Raw genomic sequence first — 21,907 nt, 5'->3', positions numbered from 1 at the left:
GCCGCTGTGACATCACTGGAAATACCCCTGTGTATGAATCCATAATGCATGTCTGCAATCCAGTCTACCCTAGTCTTCTGTGTTAGAGAAGCTCCTACCTTCTAATATGTCATCTGCTACAGGCAAGAGTATGGTGGTCATATCTCATTGATTAAGTGTCTTTACCTTCCATTTACGGAGCCTAGTCATTATTTGTTATGGGCCCGCCAGCAATTGCCACAGCTCTCACTACATTTTTCGGAGGCAGTACACACCACCAATTATTATACAGATTAAAGTAATTTAGTACCCACAGAAGACTGAATTTTCAGAAAGCATGAATTTCCTTTTTTCATGACAAAGTAAATGTACCCATAATGGGAACACCACACAGAAACGATTTGTGGTTCTTGCTAAGGTATTAGTCATCCTTTCCAAAACAGCAAAAAGTGGGATTCTTTTTATTTATTTGTTTACTAGTTTTAATTAAACATATTAAGGGTGCTGTTTCTCAATATACTGTGGTTGCAATTCTGGACACCCCCAGCAATCGTAAGTCCTATGCGACTATACAGGGCCCTCCTAGCGTATAGGCACACTGGGCAGCTGTCCAGGCCCCCACAATGCTAGGGGCCTCTGAGCAGTGGTGGACTGGCCCGGGGGGCATCTGTCCCTCAGTCTGGTGCTTCCAGAGCTTCTTGGAAGGCAAGTGCCTGACCACTTTGATTGTGAATTACACACAATGAAAGGTCAGGCAGCATTCTCTGCCTGCCTCACAGCCTGCAGCCAGACAGTGAATGGCTGTCAGCATGCTGATGATTGGTGGATAGCTGGAGCTATCCACCAATCAGAGGGCTGACAACCAATTCACTGTATGGAAGCATATGGAGAGATTATGCTGGATTGCAGTAGTGGTAAATTATTTTTTTTATTTTTTATTTCCATGAATTAATGGATAGGGGCACCAGTGCATTGCTTTGCCCACGGCCTACAATTCTGTTAAGATGGCCCTGCGACTATCTTCCGTGTTGTATGCATCCTTTAGATTAGTCTACTCCCTGTGCATGGGCCGAGAAAGAGCAGCCGTCATTACTATTCACAGCACTTACACCATGATGGGTACAGAAGATGCAAATGAAAATAGTGTGGTGGCAACTCTGGCTACACAACCACAACACGACCACAGGATGCTTCTCTTACATGCGAACACCCAGTTGCTGGCCAGTAATGTCCATTCAGCAGTCAGTGAGGAACCACCAAGGTGCATATGACTCATTGCTCATAGCTGCTATAACGTCCGTTCTTCGCGCCCAATGTTTTCTCGTGGATAATTGGAGACCCCCCTATATCAATTATTTAACCATAGGGTTGTTTTTTTTTTTTTACAAATCTGCACCTGAAAGCCTGAAACCAGTCTTCAGGTACAAATAATCAGAGGGTGCCGTGATTGGCTGGCTATCTGATAAGTCTGTTCTTAATACTAACAGCCATTATCGCCTGGTAGTTGAGTATCGCTGAGTTGACCTAAAATTTATTTTTTGTTACATATCCTCAAAAAAAGATTTTCTATTACTATAATGAGGCTTTTCAGGGCTATTTCATATATATGTCTCACAGTGGGCAAAAAGGGGTATTGCAGCTAACCAGTACCACATTATGCTTTGCCCACCAACATGGGGTCAGCATTCAAGGGTCCTTTACATTTGTTGAGGCTTTGTGTCATATTTCATACAGTGATCTTACCACTCCTTATAGGAATTTTCATGTGTGGAATGAAAGCTGGTTGGCAAGGAGAGACCTTCGTCCTGCGTACGATGGCTGGCAAGTTCTAGATGCCACCCCTCAGGAGCTTAATGGAGGTATGTCTATATATTGTGAACACCCTACCTCATGACAACTCAGTCCATGTGTTATGTCTATATATTCTGGTGGTACATCTTTTTATTGATATCATAATACCGTTTTATTACAGGGACATATTGTTGTGGCCTAGCACCTGTGAAAGCGGTTAAAGAAGCGGATGTAGATGTGGACTATGACGTGGGGTTTGTGTATGCGGAGGTTAATGGTGATATTGTTCATTGGGTTCTCCAAGAAGGTGGGGCTGAGAAAGGGGAAACAGACACTCTTTCTATTGGCAAAAACATCAGCACAAAGGCTGTTGGCAGCAATTCTAGAGAAGATATAACGGACCAGTACAAGTATGCAGAAGGTAATTAACACTCAGGGATATACACTAGATACATGCAATGTATTATCATTTTGTCTGACCTTTAACATTTGTCATGTTTCTGCAATATGCCGTATAATATAGACTCTAATTTGCAGAATCTGCCCAGGAGAGGGCCGTATTTGAAAAAGCTGTATCTAGAATGAAGATGAAGAAGCCTTTCAGAGACAGAGACTCTGTTGTGGCTCTGGACTTTGGTGTGTCCTTAAAGTTAGCAGAGTCCCCGCTGATTGGGCAGACAATCTTTCTCATATACCGAATTAAAAACAGAAGCTTTGATGCCAAGAGGTTTTCCATAAGTGTCAGTGCGCAAGAGATGATGTATAACGGGAAGCCTTTGAGTCAGTTCTGGAGTGACAATGTTGTGATGGACTTGAGTGCAAACAGAGGTAAGGGAATATTATTTCACAGGAAAGCATTTATCTATATTTGATAATAGTTACTAAGAAGACATCTGAACTTTATTTCCCTCTTTATCTTTAATATGGCCTGCCATAGTGCTTGATCAGTTCTGTTAAGTTTAATTAAGAAGAAATCTGTGAAATAAACATTACATTCAATGGCATAGTTACCATAGGTGCAAGGAGTGCAGCTGCTATGGGGCCCAGACAGGCCCGGCGACAGGGGGGGTCAAAGGGGACACCCGCCACAGGCCCCAAAGTTGTGAGGGGACCCAAGGTTCCTGGCTAAGCATGCGGCTGAGGCAGTGCAGTGGCTACATGGATATATTTAATTATATAATTTGCAAAGTTTAGCAAGATGCTAAACTTTGTACATGCGGCCTCCTGCAGTAACCCCCCCACTGCCCTAAGGCCCAGGTCACCTGTCCGGATATCCCTGCTGCGTCCTCCCCGCCCTGTCTCTGCTATGGCGGTGTCGGTCCGGGTCTCCACATTAGAAAAGCAGCCGGACGGGACTGCAACTTCAGACTGTCAGGCTGGCCCGGCGCACCGACTGCAGAAGAAAAACTGTCTGTCGCTTCAGCTGCTGCCGAAGAGCCGGGCAGCCCAGCAGCACTAGTGCGAGTCAGAGCTCCGCATAGCAGCCGCCTGATGCCTTACTCTGTCCAACTCCGCTCCCTATGTGCCTGGATGGAACCCTCACACCAGTTCTGTCATGTTTAAGTATATAAATATGTGTGGTATGTATATAAATATATATTTAGGAGACAAAGCACAGCTTACACTTTTGAAAGTCAATGGAGTGTCATCTATTTTCTCCAGTGTGGGGAAGGGGAAACATGTATATATTATAAAAATCCTGACAAAAATGCTTCCCTGGCATTGAAACATTGGTAGATTGGACCTGCCACCGTACATGGATGTTATAATTGCTGATTCCCTGATTCAGAGACCAGCATGGAGGGCACCTGCGTCTAACTAAAGATATTATTTATTGAGGAGTGCTGCTCATATTGGTGAGTGTGTGTGTGTGTGTGTGTGTGTGTGTATGTGTGTGTGTGTATGTGTATATATATACACACACTATTTTCTTTAAAGCCACTTTCTGCTTTAAATGGGGGGGGTCAAGGTATGTTGTGGGGGCCCCACAGATATTGGTGTTCCGGGCCCCAAGATCTCTGTTGCCGGCCCTGGGCCCAGAGCTGACAGGGGCCCACCTTCCCTGTCACAGTTACACGTGTTATACATATTTTTGAACATTGGGTGGTACATAGGGGCCCTTACAAACTTTTGCCTTGGGACCGACAATATATCTAGTTACATGCCTGGACCTGCTTCTTATAGAGTGGTATACAATGAACTGGAGGGCATTATAATGTTACCTAATTAGAGATGAGCGGGTTCGGTTCTCAGAGAACCAAACCCTACCAGACTTCACGCTCTGAGCCTAGTTCCGAGTCAGGCTCGAGTTTTCCCGCCTGACTCGGAAACCTGAACAAGGCAAGATGTCATCATCCCGCTGTCGGATTCTCGCTGGATTTGGATTCCATATAAGGAGCCGCGCGTCGCGCCCATTTTCACTCCAGTCTCGGAGAGTGTAGTGAGAGGACATGTCTCCATGCTCAGTGTCTGGGGGCGGGAAAGTGGGGTGGCGAGTCTTGTGCTGTGTTGTGCTGCTCAGTATAGTCCAGTGTAGTCAGTGTATTGTGCTGCATCAGTCCAGCCAGTCACAGTGTTGGTGTCCTCTGCTGCTATATGTCCCCAGTGCTGCTGGCTGCTGTATAAGTCCCTTGCATTTTTGCTGTGTTGTCTTGCATCAGAGCAGGGGAAGTGTCTTGTGCAGCATCAGTCCAGTGACCAGTCAAAGTGGTGGTGTCCTCTGCTGCCATATATCCAGTGTAGCTGTATAAGTCTCTTTTAGTGGTGCTGTGTTGTCCTGCATTAGACCAGGGGCAGTGTCTTGTGCAGCATCAGTCCAGTGACCAGTCACAGTGGTGGTGTCCTCTGCTGCCATATATCCAGTGTAGCTGTATAAGTCTCTTTCAGTGGTGCTGTGTTGTCCTGCATCAGACCAGTGGTAGTGTCCTGTGCATCGGTCAGTCCAGTAATCAGTCACAGTGGTAGTGTCCTGGCCATCAGTCATTCCAGTAACCAGGCAGTCACAGTGGTATACGCTGCTGCTATATGTCCACTGCTACAGTATTATAATAATATTATTATTATTATTATTTTTATTATTAACAACCACAAGTCCCTCACAGTGTTGCTGTGTTGTGCTGCATCAGACCAGCGGTAGTGTCCTGGCCATCAGTCATTCCAGTGACCAGGCAGTCACAGTGGTATACGCTGCTGCTATATGTCCACTGCTACAGTATTATAATAATAATAATAATAATAATAAAAACCACAAGTCCCTCACAGTGTTGCTGTGTTGTGCTGCATCAGACCAGTGGTAGTGTCCTGGCCATCAGTCATTCCAGTGACCAGGCAGTCACAGTGGTATACGCTGCTGCTATATGTCCACTGCTGCCGAATAATAATAATAATAATAACAACAACAACAACAACAAGTCCCTCACAGTGCTGCTGTGTTGTGCTGCATCAGACCAGTGTTAGTGTCCTGGCCATCAGCCATCAGTCATTCCTGTGCCGCATATTGTGTTATATAACTCCAGAAACATAATGGAGAACAAAAATGTGGAGAATAAAATAGGGAAAGATCAAGAACCACTTCCTCCTAGTGCTGAAGCTGCTGCCACTAGCCATGACATAGACGATGGAATGCCATCAACGTTGTCTGCCAAGGCTGATGCCCAATGTGATAATAGAGGGCATGTAAAATCCAAAAAGCCAAAGTTCAGTAAAAAGACCCAAAAAAAGAAATGTAAATGGTCTGAGGAGAAACGTAAACTTGCCAATATGCCATTTATGACGCGGCCTATGTTCATGACTAGTGGTTCAGCTTCACATGACGATGGAAGCCCTCATCCTCCCACTAGAAGAATTAAAAGAGTTAAGCTGGAAAAAGCACAGAAAAGAACTGTGCGTTGAGATGGTATCACAAATCCCCAAGGAGAGTCCAAGTGTGTCGGCGGTTGCGATGCCTGACCTTCCCAACACTGGACAGGAAGAGGTGGCTCCTTCCACCATTTGCACGCCCCCTGCAAGTGCTGGAAGGAGCACCCACAGTCCAGTTCCTGATATTGAAATTGAAGATGTCACTGTTGAAGTACACCAGGATGAGGATATGGGTGTTGCTGGCGCTGAGGAGGAAGTTGACGAGGAGGATTCTGATGGTGATGTGGTTTGTTTAAGTCAGGCACCGGGGGAGACACATGTTGTCCGTGGGATGAAGAAGCCCATTGTGATGCCTGGGCAATCTACCAAAAAAGCCACCTCTTCGGTGTGGAATTATTTCTCCACAAATCTGGACAACAGGTGTCAAGCCATCTGTTGCCTCTGTCAATCTGTAATAAGTAGGGGTAAGCATGTTAAACACCTAGGAACATCCTCTCTTATACGTCACCTGCTGCGCATTCATCAGAAGTCAGTGTCAAGTTGTGAAACTTTGGGTTAGAGCATAAGCAGTCCACTGACATCTAAATCCCTTCTTCCTCCTGTACCCAAGCTCCTGCAAGCCACACCACCAACTCCCTCAACATCAACTTCCTCCTCAGTCAGGAACGTCAGTAGTACTGCAGGCCATGTCACTGTCAAGACTGAGGAGTCCTCTCCTAACTGGGATTCCTCCAGAGGATCCTTGAGTGGTACGCCTGCTGTTGCTGCCCTGCTGTTGTTGCTGCTGGGAGTCGATCGTCATTCCAGAGGGGAATTCGGAAGACCACTTGTACTACTTCCAGTAAGCAATTGACTGTCCAACAGCCCTATGTGAGGAAGATGAAATATGACAGCAGTCATCCTTTTGCAAAGTGGATAACTGAGGCCTTGACAGCTATGTTGGTGTTAGACGTGCATCCGGTATCCGCCATTAGTTCAGTGGTACTTAGAGAATTGTTTGAGGTACTGTGTCCCCGGTATCAAATCCCATCTAGGTTCCACTTCTTTAGGCAGGCGATACCGAGAATGTAGAGACGTCAGAAAAAGACTCACCAGTGTCCTACAAAATGCGGTTGTATCCAGTGTCCACTTAACCACGGACATGTGGACAAGTGGAACAGGGCAGACTAAGGACTATATGACTGTAACAGCCCACTGGGTAGATGTATGGCCTCCCACAGCAACAACAGCAGCGACAACAGTAGCAGCATCTCGCAAATGCCAACTCGTTCCTAGGCAGGCTACACTATGTATCACTGCTTTCCGTAAGAGGCACACAGCTGACAACCTCTTACGGAAACTGAGGAACATCATTGCAGAATTGCTTACCCCAATTGGACTCTCCTGGGGATTTGTGATATCGGACAACGCCACCAATATTGTGTGTGCATTACAATGGGTAAATTCCAGCACGTCCCATGTTTTGCACATACAATTAATTTGGTGGTGCAGAATTTTTTTTTTAAATGACAGGGGTGTGCAGGAGATGCTGTCGATGTCCCGAAAAATTGTGGGCCACTTTCGGCATTCAGCCACCGCGTGCCGATGACTGGAGCACCAACAAACACACCTGAACCTGCCCTGCCATACACTGAAGCAAGAGGTGGTAACGAGGTGGAATTCAACACTCTATATGCTTCAGAGGATGGAGGAGTAGCAAAAGGCCATTCAAGCCTATACATCCACGTACGATATAGGCAAAGGAGGGGTAATGCACCTGACTCAAGCGCAGTGGAGAATGATTTCCGTCTTGTGCAAGGTTCTCCAACCCTTCAAACTTGCCACACGTGAAGTCAGTTCAGACACTGCCAGCTTGAGTCAGGTCATTCCCCTCATCAGGCTTTTGCAGAAGAAGCTGGAGAAATTGAAGGAGGAGCTAAGATGGAGCGATTCCGCAAAGTATGTGGGACTTGTGGATGGAGCCCTTCATTCGCTTTGCCAGGATTCAAGGGTGGTCAATCTGTTGAAATCAGAGCACTACATTTTGGCCACCATGCTCGATCCTAGGTTTAAAGCCTACGTTGTATCTCTCTTTCCGGCAGACACAAGTGTACAGAGGTGCAAAGACCTGCTGGTGAGTAATTTGTCAATTCAAGCGGAACGTGACCGATCAACAGCTCCTCCTTCAATTTCTCCAGCCACTGGGGCTGCAAGGAAAAGGATAAGATTTCCTAGCCCACCCGCTGGTGGTGATGCAGGGCAGTCAGGAGCATCCAAGCAGGCATGTCAGACAGTCCGTATGTATACTGGCAGGAAAAGGAGGCAATTTGGATGCCCTTGCACAAACTGGCTTTAGTTTACCTAAGTGCCCCCCCCCCCCTCCAGTGTGTACTCTGAAAGCATGTTTAATGCAGCCGGTAACCTTGTCAGCGATTGGCGTAGGAGGTTATTTCCACTAAATGTGGAGAAGATGATGTTCATCAAAATGAATTATAAATTCCTCCGGGAAGACCTTTACCAGCAATTGCCTCCAGAAAGTACACAGGGACCTGTGATGGTGGATTCCAGTGGGGATGGATTAATACTCTGTAAAGAGGAGGATGTACATAGTGAAAGCGGTGAGGAATTGGAGGATGAGGATGATGTCGACATCTTGCCTCTGTAGAGCCAGTTTGTGCAAGGAGAGATTGATTGCTTCTTTTTTGGTGGGGGCCCAAACAAACCAGTCATTTCAGTCACAGTCATGTGGCAGACCCTGTCACTGAAATTATTGGTTTGTTAAAGTGTGCATGTCCTGTTTATACATCATAAGTAGTGATGAGCGGATTCGGTTTTACTCGGTTTTACTCGGTTCTCAAAACCGAATCTTATTGGCTATCCAAAACACGTGACATCAGTGAGCCAATAAGATTCGGTTTTGAGAACCGAGTAAAACCGAGTAAAACCGAATCCGCTCATCACTAATCATAAGGGTGGGTGGGTGGGCCCAAGGGCAATTCCATCTTGCACCTCTTTTTCTTCTTTGCATCGTGTGCTGTTTGAGGACTAGTTTTTTTAAGTGCCATCCTGTCTTTAACTGCAGTACCACTCCTAGATGGGCCAAGTGTTTGTGCCACACTTATGTCGCTTAGCTTAGGCATCCAGCTACCTCATTGCGCCTCTTTATCTTGTGAGATGTGAGGTGTTCAGAATAGCCTGGAAATGAGTGGATATTAATGTTATTGAGGTTAATAATACCGTAGGATCAAAATTACCCCCAAATTCTGTGATTTTAGCTGTTTTTATGTATTTTTCAAAAATCATCCAGATCCAAAACCAAAACTCGAAAGGGTGGTTTTGGCAAAACCAAGCCAAAACCAAAACACGAAAGTGGAATTAGAACCAAAACAAAAACACAAAAAGTGCCGGCGAAGTGGAGGCACTGTAATATGGCAAAATATAAACTGGGAACACTTATAATGCAAATTAGGGGTACTGTATTGCATAAAGTTTCCTGGCAGTCCTACAGTGTGACATAATGTGAACTAGGGCACTGCTATGGGGCATAACATTAACAACTGCTGCGAAGTAGTGTCTCTCCAGAAGCATTGGGACAGGGGCCCTTCAAAATGTTGCTAAGGGGCCCACACAGTACTGATTACACCCCTGCTTACAATATTTATTTTCATCACAGTTTATCTAAAACATGGTTAGGTTTAAACACTTACAGTAAGGGCATATTTATTGAACATTATTTTTACTAAAATATTGTGAAAATCTGTGTTTTCACACCCTTTTCTCAAAATTTTGGTTTCACCTACAGTAAAATTCTCCAAATCCTTGTTATCACATTTTTTTAGTAAGTAGATCGCATTTCCCATAATTGTAATGGGAAATGTGATCTAATCCAAATTTACTAACCTAAAATTGTAAACACAATTCGGAAGTGCTCCTCGGGATAATAACGGCACTTCTAAGCCGCATTATCAGGTTCTTGACTGAGAATGTGCGATCAGACTGTCCTTACTTCTTGGAGCTTAGCTACTCACTGCCCTATTTCCCCCTCCTCCCTTCCATGTTTGATTACACGGGCACCGGCAGCAATCCTCCATGCACAAGAGACAGCTCTGTGGCAAAGGTTAATGTGTCTTCATTAGTTTATTGCTATAAGCCTGCAGTGTTAGTTAAATGAGTATTTGTGTTGCTGGGGTAGTGTATTTATTAGAGATGAGCGCCTGAAATTTTTCAAGTTTTGTGTTTTGGTTTTGGGTTCGGTTCCGCGGCCGTGTTTTGGGTTCGAACGCGTTTTGGCAAAACCTCACCGAATTTTTTTTGTCGGATTCGGGTGTGTTTTGGATTCGGGTGTTTTTTTCAAAAAACACTAAAAAACAGCTTAAATCATAGAATTTGGGGGTCATTTTGATCCCAAAGTATTATTAACCTCAAAAACCATAATTTACACTCATTTTCAGTCTATTCTGAATACCTCACACCTCACAATATTATTTTTAGTCCTAAAATTTGCACCGAGGTCGCTGTGTGAGTAAGATAAGCGACCCTAGTGGCCGACACAAACACCGGGCCCATCTAGGAGTGGCACTGCAGTGTCACGCAGGATGTCCCTTCCAAAAAACCCTCCCCAAACAGCACATGACGCAAAGAAAAAAAGAGGCGCAATGAGGTAGCTGTGTGAGTAAGATTAGCGACCCTAGTGGCCGACACAAACACCGGGCCCATCTAGGAGTGGCACTGCAGTGTCACGCAGGATGGCCCTTCCAAAAAACCCTCCCCAAACAGCACATGACGCAAAGAAAAAAAGAGGCGCAATGAGGTAGCTGTGTGAGTAAGATTAGCGACCCTAGTGGCCGACACAAACACCGGGCCCATCTAGGAGTGGCACTGCAGTGTCACGCAGGATGTCCCTTCCAAAAAACCCTCCCCAAACAGCACATGACGCAAAGAAAAAAAGAGGCGCAATGAGGTAGCTGTGTGAGTAAGATTAGCGACCCTAGTGGCCGACACAAACACCGGGCCCATCTAGGAGTGGCACTGCAGTGTCACGCAGGATGTCCCTTCCAAAAAACCCTCCCCAATCAGCACATGATGCAAAGAAAAAGAAAAGAAAAAAGAGGTGCAAGATGGAATTGTCCTTGGGCCCTCCCACCCACCCTTATGTTGTATAAACAAAACAGGACATGCACACTTTAACCAACCCATCATTTCAGTGACAGGGTCTGCCACACGACTGTGACTGATATGACGGGTTGGTTTGGACCCCCCCCAAAAAAGAAGCAATTAATCTCTCCTTGCACAAACTGGCTCTACAGAGGCAAGATGTCCACCTCATCTTCACCCTCCGATATATCACCGTGTACATCCCCCTCCTCACAGATTATCAATTCGTCCCCACTGGAATCCACCATCTCAGCTCCCTGTGTACTTTGTGGAGGCAATTGCTGCTGGTCAATGTCTCCGCGGAGGAATTGATTATAATTCATTTTAATGAACATCATCTTCTCCACATTTTCTGGATGTAACCTCGTACGCCGATTGCTGACAAGGTGAGCGGCGGCACTAAACACTCTTTCGGAGTACTCACTTGTGGGAGGGCAACTTAGGTAGAATAAAGCCAGTTTGTGCAAGGGCCTCCAAATTGCCTCTTTTTCCTGCCAGTATAAGTACGGACTGTGTGACGTGCCTACTTGGATGCGGTCACTCATATAATCCTCCACCATTCTATCAATGTTGAGAGAATCATATGCAGTGACAGTAGACGACATGTCCGTAATCGTTGTCAGGTCCTTCAGTCCGGACCAGATGTCAGCATCAGCAGTCGCTCCAGACTGCCCTGCATCACCGCCAGCGGGTGGGCTCGGAATTCTGAGCCTTTTCCTCGCACCCCCAGTTGCGGGAGAATGTGAAGGAGGAGATGTTGACAGGTCGCGTTCCGCTTGACTTGACAATTTTGTCACCAGCAGGTCTTTCAACCCCAGCAGACTTGTGTCTGCCGGAAAGAGAGATCCAAGGTAGGCTTTAAATCTAGGATCGAGCACGGTGGCCAAAATGTAGTGCTCTGATTTCAACAGATTGACCACCCGTGAATCCTTGTTAAGCGAATTAAGGGCTGCATCCACAAGTCCCACATGCCTAGCGGAATCGCTCCCTTTTAGCTCCTTCTTCAATGCCTCCAGCTTCTTCTGCAAAAGCCTGATGAGGGGAATGACCTGACTCAGGCTGGCAGTGTCTGAACTGACTTCACGTGTGGCAAGTTCAAAGGGCATCAGAACCTTGCACAACGTTGAAATCATTCTCCACTGCACTTGAGACAGGTGCATTCCACCTCCTATATCGTGCTCAATTGTATAGGCTTGAATGGCCTTTTGCTGCTCCTCCAACCTCTGAAGCATATAGAGGGTTGAATTCCACCTCGTTACCACTTCTTGCTTCAGATGATGGCAGGGCAGGTTCAGTAGTTTTTGGTGGTGCTCCAGTCTTCTGTACGTGGTGCCTGTACGCCGAAAGTGTCCCGCAATTCTTCTGGCCACCGACAGCATCTCTTGCACGCCCCTGTCGTTTTTAAAAAAATTCTGCACCACCAAATTCAAGGTATGTGCAAAACATGGGACGTGCTGGAATTTGCCCATATTTAATGCACACACAATATTGCTGGCGTTGTCCGATGCCACAAATCCACAGGAGAGTCCAATTGGGGTAAGCCATTCCGCGATGATCTTCCTCAGTTGCCGTAAGAGGTTTTCAGCTGTGTGCGTATTCTGGAAAGCGGTGATACAAAGCGTAGCCTGCCTAGGAAAGAGTTGGCATTTGCGAGATGCTGCTACTGGTGCCGCCGCTGCTGTTCTTGCGGCGGGAGTCCATACATCTACCCAGTGGGCTGTCACAGTCATATAGTCCTGACCCTGCCCTGCTCCACTTGTCCACATGTCCGTGGTTAAGTGGACATTGGGTACAACTGCATTTTTTAGGACACTGGTGAGTCTTTTTCTGACGTCCGTGTACATTCTCGGTATCGCCTGCCTAGAGAAGTGGAACCTAGATGGTATTTGGTAACGGGGGCACACTGCCTCAATAAATTGTCTAGTTCCCTGTGAACTAACGGCGGATACCGGATGCACGTCTAACACCAACATAGTTGTCAAGGCCTCAGTTATCCGCTTTGCAGTAGGATGACTGCTGTGATATTTCATCTTCCTCGCAAAGGACTGTTGAACAGTCAATTGCTTACTGGAAGTAGTACAAGTGGGCTTACGACTTCCCCTCTGGGATGACCATCGACTCCCAGCGGCAACAACAGCAGCGCCAGCAGCAGTAGGCGTTACACGCAAGGATGCATCGGAGGAATCCCAGGCAGGAGAGGACTCGTCAGAATTGCCAGTGACATGGCCTGCAGGACTATTGGCATTCCTGGGGAAGGAGGAAATTGACACTGAGGGAGTTGGTGGGGTGGTTTGCGTGAGCTTGGTTACAAGAGGAAGGGATTTACTGGTCAGTGGACTGCTTCCGCTGTCACCCAAAGTTTTTGAACTTGTCACTGACTTATTATGAATGCGCTGCAGGTGACGTATAAGGGAGGATGTTCCGAGGTGGTTAACGTCCTTACCCCTACTTATTACAGCTTGACAAAGGGAACACACGGCTTGACACCTGTTGTCCGCATTTCTGGTGAAATACCTCCACACCGAAGAGCTGATTTTTTTGGTATTTTCACCTGGCATGTCAACGGCCATATTCCTCCCACGGACAACAGGTGTCTCCCCGGGTGCCTGACTTAAACAAACCACCTCACCATCAGAATCCTCCTTGTCAATTTCCTCCCCAGCGCCAGCAACACCCATATCCTCCTCATCCTGGTGTACTTCAACACTGACATCTTCAATCTGACTATCAGGAACTGGACTGCGGGTGCTCCTTCCAGCACTTGCAGGGGGCGTGCAAATGGTGGAAGGCGCATGCTCTTCACGTCCAGTGTTGGGAAGGTCAGGCATCGCAACCGACACAATTGGACTCTCCTTGTGGATTTGGGATTTCGAAGAATGCACAGTTCTTTGCTGTGCTGCTTTTGCCAGCTTGAGTCTTTTCATTTTTCTAGCGAGAGGCTGAGTGCTTCCATCCTCATGTGAAGCTGAACCACTAGCCATGAACATAGGCCAGGGCCTCAGCCGTTCCTTGCCACTCCGTGTGGTAAATGGCATATTGGCAAGTTTACGCTTCTCCTCCGACAATTTTATTTTAGGTTTTGGAGTCCTTTTTTTTCTGATATTTGGTGTTTTGGATTTGACATGCTCTGTACTATGACATTGGGCATCGGCCTTGGCAGACGACGTTGCTGGCATTTCATCGTCTCGGCCATGACTAGTGGCAGCAGCTTCAGCACGAGGTGGAAGTGGATCTTGATCTTTCCCTAATTTTGGAACCTCAACATTTTTGTTCTCCATATTTTAATAGGCACAACTAAAAGGCACCTCAGGTAAACAATGGAGATGGATACTAGTATACAATTATGGACTGCCTGCCGACTGCAGACACAGAGGTAGCCACAGCCGTGAACTACCGTACTGTACTGTGTCTGCAGCTAATATAGACTGGTTGATAAAGAGAAGATGTCTATGTAACTATGTATGTATAAAGAAGACTGAAAAAAATCCACGGTTAGGTGGTATACAATTATGGACGGACTGCCTGCCGAGTGCAGACACAGAGGTAGCCACAGCCGTGAACTACCGTACTGTACTGTGTCTGCAGCTAATATAGACTGGTTGATAAAGAGAAGATGTCTATGTAACTATGTATGTATAAAGAAGAATGAAAAAAAACCACGGTTAGGTGGTATACAATTATGGACGGACTGCCTGCCGAGTGCAGACACAGAGGTAGCCACAGCCGTGAACTACCGTACTGTACTGTGTCTGCAGCTAATATAGACTGGTTGATAAAGAGAAGATGTCTATGTAACTATGTATGTATAAAGAAGAATGAAAAAAATCCACGGTTAAGTGGTATTACAATTATGGACGGACTGCCTGCCGAGTGCAGAGACACAGAGGTAGCCACAGCCGTGAACTACCGTACTGTGTCTGCTGCGACTGGATGATAAATGATATAAAAAATATATATATATCACTACTGCAGCCGGACAGGTATATATTATATATTATATAATGACGGACCTGCTGGACACTGTCTGTCAGCAGAATGAGTTTTATTTTTATAGAATAAAAAAAAAAAAACACACAAGTGAAGTCACACGACGAGTGTTTAACTTTTTCAGGCAATCACAATATAAGTATACTACTAACTATACTGGTGGTCAGTGTGGTCAGGTCACTGGTCATTCACACTGGCAGTGGCACTCCTGCAGCAAAAGTGTGCACTGTTTAATTTTAATATAATATGTACTCCTGGCTCCTGCTATAACCTATAACTGGCACTGCAGTAGTGCTCCCCAGTCTCCCCCACAATTATAAGCTGTGTGAGCTGAGCAGTCAGACAGATATATAATATATATAGATGATGCAGCACACTGGCCTGAGCCTGAGCAGTGCACACAGATATGGTATGTGACTGACTGAGTCACTGTGTGTATCGCTTTTTTCAGGCAGAGAACGGATATATTAAATAAACTGCACTGTGTGTCTGGTGGTCACTCACTATATAATATATTATGTACTCCTGGCTCCTGCTATAACCTATAACTGGCACTGCAGTAGTGCTCCCCAGTCTCCCCCACAATTATAAGCTGTGTGAGCTGAGCAGTCAGACAGATATATATAATATTATATATAGATAATAGATGATGCAGCTGTAAGGATGTGCCCTGTGGGCACATCCATGGTTGGTGCGTGGCGGCGGGTGTCCGGTGCAGGGATTACCTTTTTCCCTGCACCGGACCAGAGACTGCGGAGAGCGGCGCGGCGGCGCTTTGAACTTGGCGCCGCTCGGGCCGCCAATCAGAAGCGCCGGCCGCGGCATTTGAATCTTGGCGCCCTCCGGGAGCCAATCGCGGCTCCCGGAGCGGCAGCCAATCGTGGAGAGACGCGGCGAGCCAATCGGCGCTCGCCGCGTCATAGGCCCCGCCTCCGGCGTCTGACGTCAGTCGCCGGGCGGGACGCAGAGCAGGAGGCCGCGCCGAAGAGCGGCGAGGAGAGAAGTCACGGCGGGAAGCAGCGGAGGAGGTCGTCGGCGCGCCGGAGCGCAGAAGAGGATCCGGCGCCGAGGAGAAGACGACGACCGCGGGGAGAGGAGGTCCTGAGGCCGCGGAAGAGGCCAGAAGACGTCGGCCTGCAGAAAGAAGATGTCCAGCGGCGGCTGGACGCAGGGAAAAGACGGAGGCGCCGCTGGCCAGGACGGGTCAGCGGCAGAAGATGGTGGAGGCCCCCGGGTTAGGTAAGGCCTCAGTGAGGCATCCTTCCCCCCCCTCCCCTTTTCCTCCCTCGACCACCAGGGACGGGCATTAGGCCCGAGGACACAATTCAGGCGCTAGGCCTGGGCGCAGTTAGGAGTTTGGGCCCCCAATATTTGATGAGGTGGTTTGGGCATTAGGCCCAAGCCACCCCACTCATGCGGCACCAGTTAGGCGGGCACTAGGCCCGGGGGACAATCTAGGCACTAGGCCTGTGGCTAATAGAGGGCGTTAGGCCCTAGGGTATTTGTGGCCAAATCCGGGGTACGATAAGGTGACCCTGGGCACAAGGCCCAGGTCACCCAACGGGCGGCAAGTAGGCGGGCGCTAGGCCCGTGGGCAAAGTCAGGCCTCCGGCCTGTGTGCAGTTAGGGGGCGCTAGGCCCATCGAAGCAGTGTTTTCCCCGAGGTGAGTAAAGGTGGCACTGGGCGTTAGGCTCAGGCCACCCTGAGAGTACGGTAGGTGGGTGAGCTGTGCGGTCCCCACTACTGGGTGTTCTGAGTCGGGTAGACAAAGGGACAGCACCGTTTTATGTTGTAACTCCGATAGTGTGATATATGTTGTTACCGTGCAGGGCAAATTGCTGTTATGAGGTTTGTGCTAGTTATGTTGCACCACACCCACAGAGCTAGTTTGAGGGCTCTGTTGTTGTAGTTAGTATAGGGTGTGACACTAGGTCAGAGTTAGGCCCTGCATGGCTGTTTCTCTTTGCCTCCTTACAGGGACCTGTAAGTGGAGAAGATCGGAGTGCAAGACTCGTGACGGTGAGTAGCATCCGTGTACGTCTGTCCTTGTTTGTCCCCGAGCGCCGGAGTTAGGATTGCTCACGGACGTGAGAATCCCTTTTCATCACACTACGTGCGAAAGCGCGAGTGTGTGAAATCTGGGTGGCTGAGGCTTTGTGCCGGTGATGACCATTCGCCCAACCGGTGAAGGTCGCGGCCACCCCTGGGGTATCCCCTGTTCCACCGGAAGCAGGGTCGATACCCCCTTTGATGTAAACCCTTCTCTCCTCAGCTAGGTCGTCGGTCAGCTCCGAGAGGGAATCGCCGTGTCCGGATCCGACTGAAGATTTCCAGGTCCGTTGAAGGTTCCGGTACCTGAAGGTGAGAGAGAGCGGCGCCTGGTGAGTACTGAGTCTACACCTGCACGGCAGCAGGCACCACCACACGCACCGCACCTCTCACACTTGGCGTAGTCGGCAGGATCAAAGAGACCGGATCACGGACACGATGTGGAACGCCACCAAGAAGACCTCCCTGCGGACGGCTCCGAAGAAGACTCACCCCCGGACGTGTGCGGACCAGAGCGACTGGGTGACGGTGTCTGGGGCAGACATCCTGAAGATGGTGCAGCGGTCGGTCCAGCGTGAAAAAGAAGAGCGCCGGGAGAAGGGGCGCAAGAAGGCCGCTGTGACGCCCTGCAAGAAATGTCGGCAAACAGGTCACTTTGCCGACGAGTGTACTTGGCGAGAGACGTCCCCAAAGAAGGTGGTCCAGGAAGCGGACCGAAGACGTCAGAAGGGCCAAGCGAAGAACGAGTCCTGGTGTTTGCTCTGCGGAAACTACGGGCATGAGCACAACAGTTGTCCTTGGGACGAAGAGTTGAGCGAAGACGAGGTTGATTCCCGGTGTGAAAGCTGTGGAGATCCCCGACATCGGCTCCTGGAATGTCCATGGACGGAAGACAGGACGGACTACGAGGCCACGGTGAAGCAGCTGACGGAATCTCGTCAGCAGCTTTGGGACCGGGTGGCTGCAGAGCCTGTGTGTGCGCTCTGCGAGGCGAGAGGACATGCGCTTCCCGATTGTCCGTCGAACGAAGACCGGATGATTGCGGATGGTCGCGCCCAGAGATGGGAGGAGGAAACCAGGGAAATGGAGCGGAAGGCCTTGCTTGAAGTTAATTCGCAGGTGCCCATTTCCTCTGAGCCGGAACCAACGGGTGAAGATTCCCCAGTGAAGGAGGTGGACCAGGAACCCGTCTTGGAGAAGGTGGCAGTGGCCCTCCCTTGTTGGAAGTGTCGGCGACCAGGACATGCGGCCAGTGAGTGCCCTTGGGAAGATGCCGCGGACCTACTTTGTCCCAAGAAAGTGACCCCAGTAAGGCAGGATCCTTTCCCGCATGAGGCGGAGGTGGACGACTGGGAGGTGAAGAGGCCACGCTGTCAAGAAAAGCGTGAAGACCCAGTGACTGAGACGTCCGGAATCTCCCCACGATGGACCCGTCCCCGGCCAGGACGTGCGGAACAGGAGTGTCCTGGGTACCAAGAGATGCCAGCGGAAGCGCAGGAGTACGCTGAGGAAGCAGAGGTGCCAGCGGAAGCGAAGAAGTACGCTGAGGAGGAAAGTAATACCCCAGTCCAGATATCGGAGGAGGACTCTGACTACGGTGAGCTGTCCGCCGACGAATCCCTCCCAGAACAGATGGAGGACGACTCTGGCATCGGAAGCGCCGACGAGAGTGACTGGCAGGATCGGGTGGAGTCATGCTCCCAGTTGAATGCCCTCCGGAAAGAGGAGGAGATAGTCCTGGAGCAAGAGTACCTGCCGGGAGTGCCGAGATGGACCGACGTACGGGGACAGGATTGTGATGCCGTGGGAGGACCCGTTCCAGAGGAAGACACAGGACCTTTGGAGATGCCCCACGAGGAACTTCGACATGTGGTGGCTGTTGCCCGGGAGGAAACGGATGCCCCGGAGGATTCCGCTGTTGGGTGGTGGTCGATACCACACCCGGAAGACAGGGACGAAGCCACAGACGATATCGGAGGCCAAGAGAGGGTGACTGTTGTCCCCGTGGAGGAAGATTCCCCTTGGTGGCCAACGTCAAGCGACCGTGAGGAGATGCCACTCCCCCAGAGGATCCGCCGATGGAGGTCAGGACGTGAGAGGAACCCGGAGCTGGAGGAGGAAGGATGTGGGGTCACAGCTGGTCCAGGCTGGGCCCCCGAATGCACCCTCGCCGGAGGGACCTCGGAATTCCCTGACCCGCGGACAATGGACGTCGTGAGGAACTTTGTAGGGACTACAAAGGAATAAGGGGGGGGAAATGTAAGGATGTGCCCTGTGGGCACATCCATGCTTGGTGCGTGGCGGCGGGTGTCCGGTGCAGGGATTACCTTTTTCCCTGCACCGGACCAGAGACTGCGGAGAGCGGCGCGGCGGCGCTTTGAACTTGGCGCCGCTCGGGCCGCCAATCAGAAGCGCCGCCCGCGGCATTTGAATCTTGGCGCCCTCCGGGAGCCAATCGCGGCTCCCGGAGCGGCAGCCAATCGTGGAGAGACGCGGCGAGCCAATCGGCGCTCGCCGCGTCATAGGCCCCGCCTCCGGCGTCTGACGTCAGACGCCGGGCGGGACGCAGAGCAGGAGGCCGCGCCGAAGAGCGGCGAGGAGAGAAGTCACGGCGGGAAGCAGCGGAGGAGGTCGTCGGCGCGCCGGAGCGCAGAAGAGGATCCGGCGCCGAGGAGAAGACGACGACCGCGGGGAGAGGAGGTCCTGAGGCCGCGGAAGAGGCCAGAAGACGTCGGCCTGCAGAAAGAAGATGTCCAGCGGCGGCTGGACGCAGGGAAAAGACGGAGGCGCCGCTGGCCAGGACGGGTCAGCGGCAGAAGACGGTGGAGGCCCCCGGGTTAGGTAAGGCCTCAGTGAGGCATCCTTCCCCCCCCTCCCCTTTTCCTCCCTCGACCACCAGGGACGGGCATTAGGCCCGAGGACACAATTCAGGCGCTAGGCCTGGGCGCAGTTAGGAGTTTGGGCCCCCAATATTTGATGAGGTGGTTTGGGCATTAGGCCCAAGCCACCCCACTCATGCGGCACCAGTTAGGCGGGCACTAGGCCCGGGGGACAATCTAGGCACTAGGCCTGTGGCTAATAGAGAGCGTTAGGCCCTAGGGTATTTGTGGCCAAATCCGGGGTACGATAAGGTGACCCTGGGCACAAGGCCCAGGTCACCCAACGGGCGGCAAGTAGGCGGGCGCTAGGCCCGTGGGCAAAGTCAGGCCTCTGGCCTGTGTGCAGTTAGGGGGCGCTAGGCCCATCGAAGCAGTGTTTTCCCCGAGGTGAGTAAAGGTGGCACTGGGCGTTAGGCTCAGGCCACCCTGAGAGTACGGTAGGTGGGTGAGCTGTGCGGTCCCCACTACTGGGTGTTCTGAGTCGGGTAGACAAAGGGACAGCACCGTTTTATGTTGTAACTCCGATAGTGTGATATATGTTGTTACCGTGCAGGGCAAATTGCTGTTATGAGGTTTGTGCTAGTTATGTTGCACCACACCCACAGAGCTAGTTTGAGGGCTCTGTTGTTGTAGTTAGTATAGGGTGTGACACTAGGTCAGAGTTAGGCCCTGCACGGCTGTTTCTCTTTGCCTCCTTACAGGGACCTGTAAGTGGAGAAGATCGGAGTGCAAGACTCGTGACGGTGAGTAGCATCCGTGTACGTCTGTCCCTGGTTTGTCCCCGAGCGCCGGAGTTAGGATTGCTCACGGACGTGAGAATCCCTTTTCATCACACTACGTGCGAAAGCGCGAGTGTGTGAAATCTGGGTGGCTGAGGCTTTGTGCCGGTGATGACCATTCGCCCAACCGGTGAAGGTCGCGGCCACCCCTGGGGTATCCCCTGTTCCACCGGAAGCAGGGTCGATACCCCCTTTGATGTAAACCCTTCTCTCCTCAGCTAGGTCGTCGGTCAGCTCCGAGAGGGAATCGCCGTGTCCGGATCCGACTGAAGATTTCCAGGTCCGTTGAAGGTTCCGGTACCTGAAGGTGAGAGAGAGCGGCGCCTGGTGAGTACTGAGTCTACACCTGCACGGCAGCAGGCACCACCACACGCACCGCACCTCTCACACTGCACACTGGCCTGAGCCTGAGCAGTGCACACAGATATGGTATGTGACTGACTGAGTCACTGTGTGTATCGCTTTTTTCAGGCAGAGAACGGATATATTAAATAAACTGCACTGTGTGTCTGGTGGTCACTCACTATATAATATATTATGTGCTCCTGGCTCCTGCTATAACCTATAACTGGCACTGCAGTAGTGCTCCCCAGTCTCCCCCACAATTATAAGCTGTGTGAGCTGAGCAGTCAGACAGATATATATAATATTATATATAGATAATAGATGATGCAGCACACTGGCCTGAGCCTGAGCAGTGCACACAGATATGGTATGTGACTGACTGAGTCACTGTGTGTATCGCTTTTTTCAGGCAGAGAACGGATATATTAAATAAACTGCACTGTGTGTCTGGTGGTCACTCACTATATAATATATTATGTACTCCTGGCTCCTGCTATAACCTATAACTGGCACTGCAGTAGTGCTCCCCAGTCTCCCCCACAATTATAAGCTGTGTGAGCTGAGCAGTCAGACAGATATATATAATATTATATATAGATAATAGATGATGCAGCACACTGGCCTGAGCCTGAGCAGTGCACACAGATATGGTATGTGACTGAGTCACTGTGTGCTGTGTATCGCTTTTTTCAGGCAGAGAACGGATTATAAAGTAAACTGCACTGTCCTCACTAGTAAACTCTCTCCACTCAGTCTCTACACTTCTACAGTAACAGTACTCCTCCTAGTCAGCTCCAGTAAATCTCTCTCAGTCTCTTATAATCTAAATGGAGAGGACGCCAGCCACGTCCTCTCCCTATCAATCTCAATGCACGTGTGAAAATGGCGGCGACGCGCGGCTCCTTATATAGAATCCGAGTCTCGCGATAGAATCCGAGCCTCGCGAGAATCCGACAGCGTCATGATGACGTTCGGGCGCGCTCGGGTTAACCGAGCAAGGCGGGAAGATCCGAGTCGCTCGGACCCGTGAAAAAAAACATGAAGTTCTGGCGGGTTCGGATTCAGAGAAACCGAACCCGCTCATCTCTAGTATTTATCACTCTTTA

The 21,907-nt window shown here is 49.7% G+C and overlaps 1 pseudogene; it reads left to right on the top strand.

The window, feature by feature from the left end:
* Window positions 1-21,907, top strand: part of LOC135057281 (protein-glutamine gamma-glutamyltransferase 5-like) — an 86,732-nt pseudogene that overhangs the window by 48,054 nt on the left and 16,771 nt on the right.

Source organism: Pseudophryne corroboree, chromosome 3, assembly GCF_028390025.1.
Source record: "Pseudophryne corroboree isolate aPseCor3 chromosome 3, aPseCor3.hap2, whole genome shotgun sequence".
In the NCBI taxonomy this organism is placed as follows: domain Eukaryota; kingdom Metazoa; phylum Chordata; class Amphibia; order Anura; family Myobatrachidae; genus Pseudophryne; species Pseudophryne corroboree.
The sequence above is the reverse complement of the archived record's forward strand: the minus strand, read 5'-3'. Positions and strand labels throughout refer to the sequence as shown.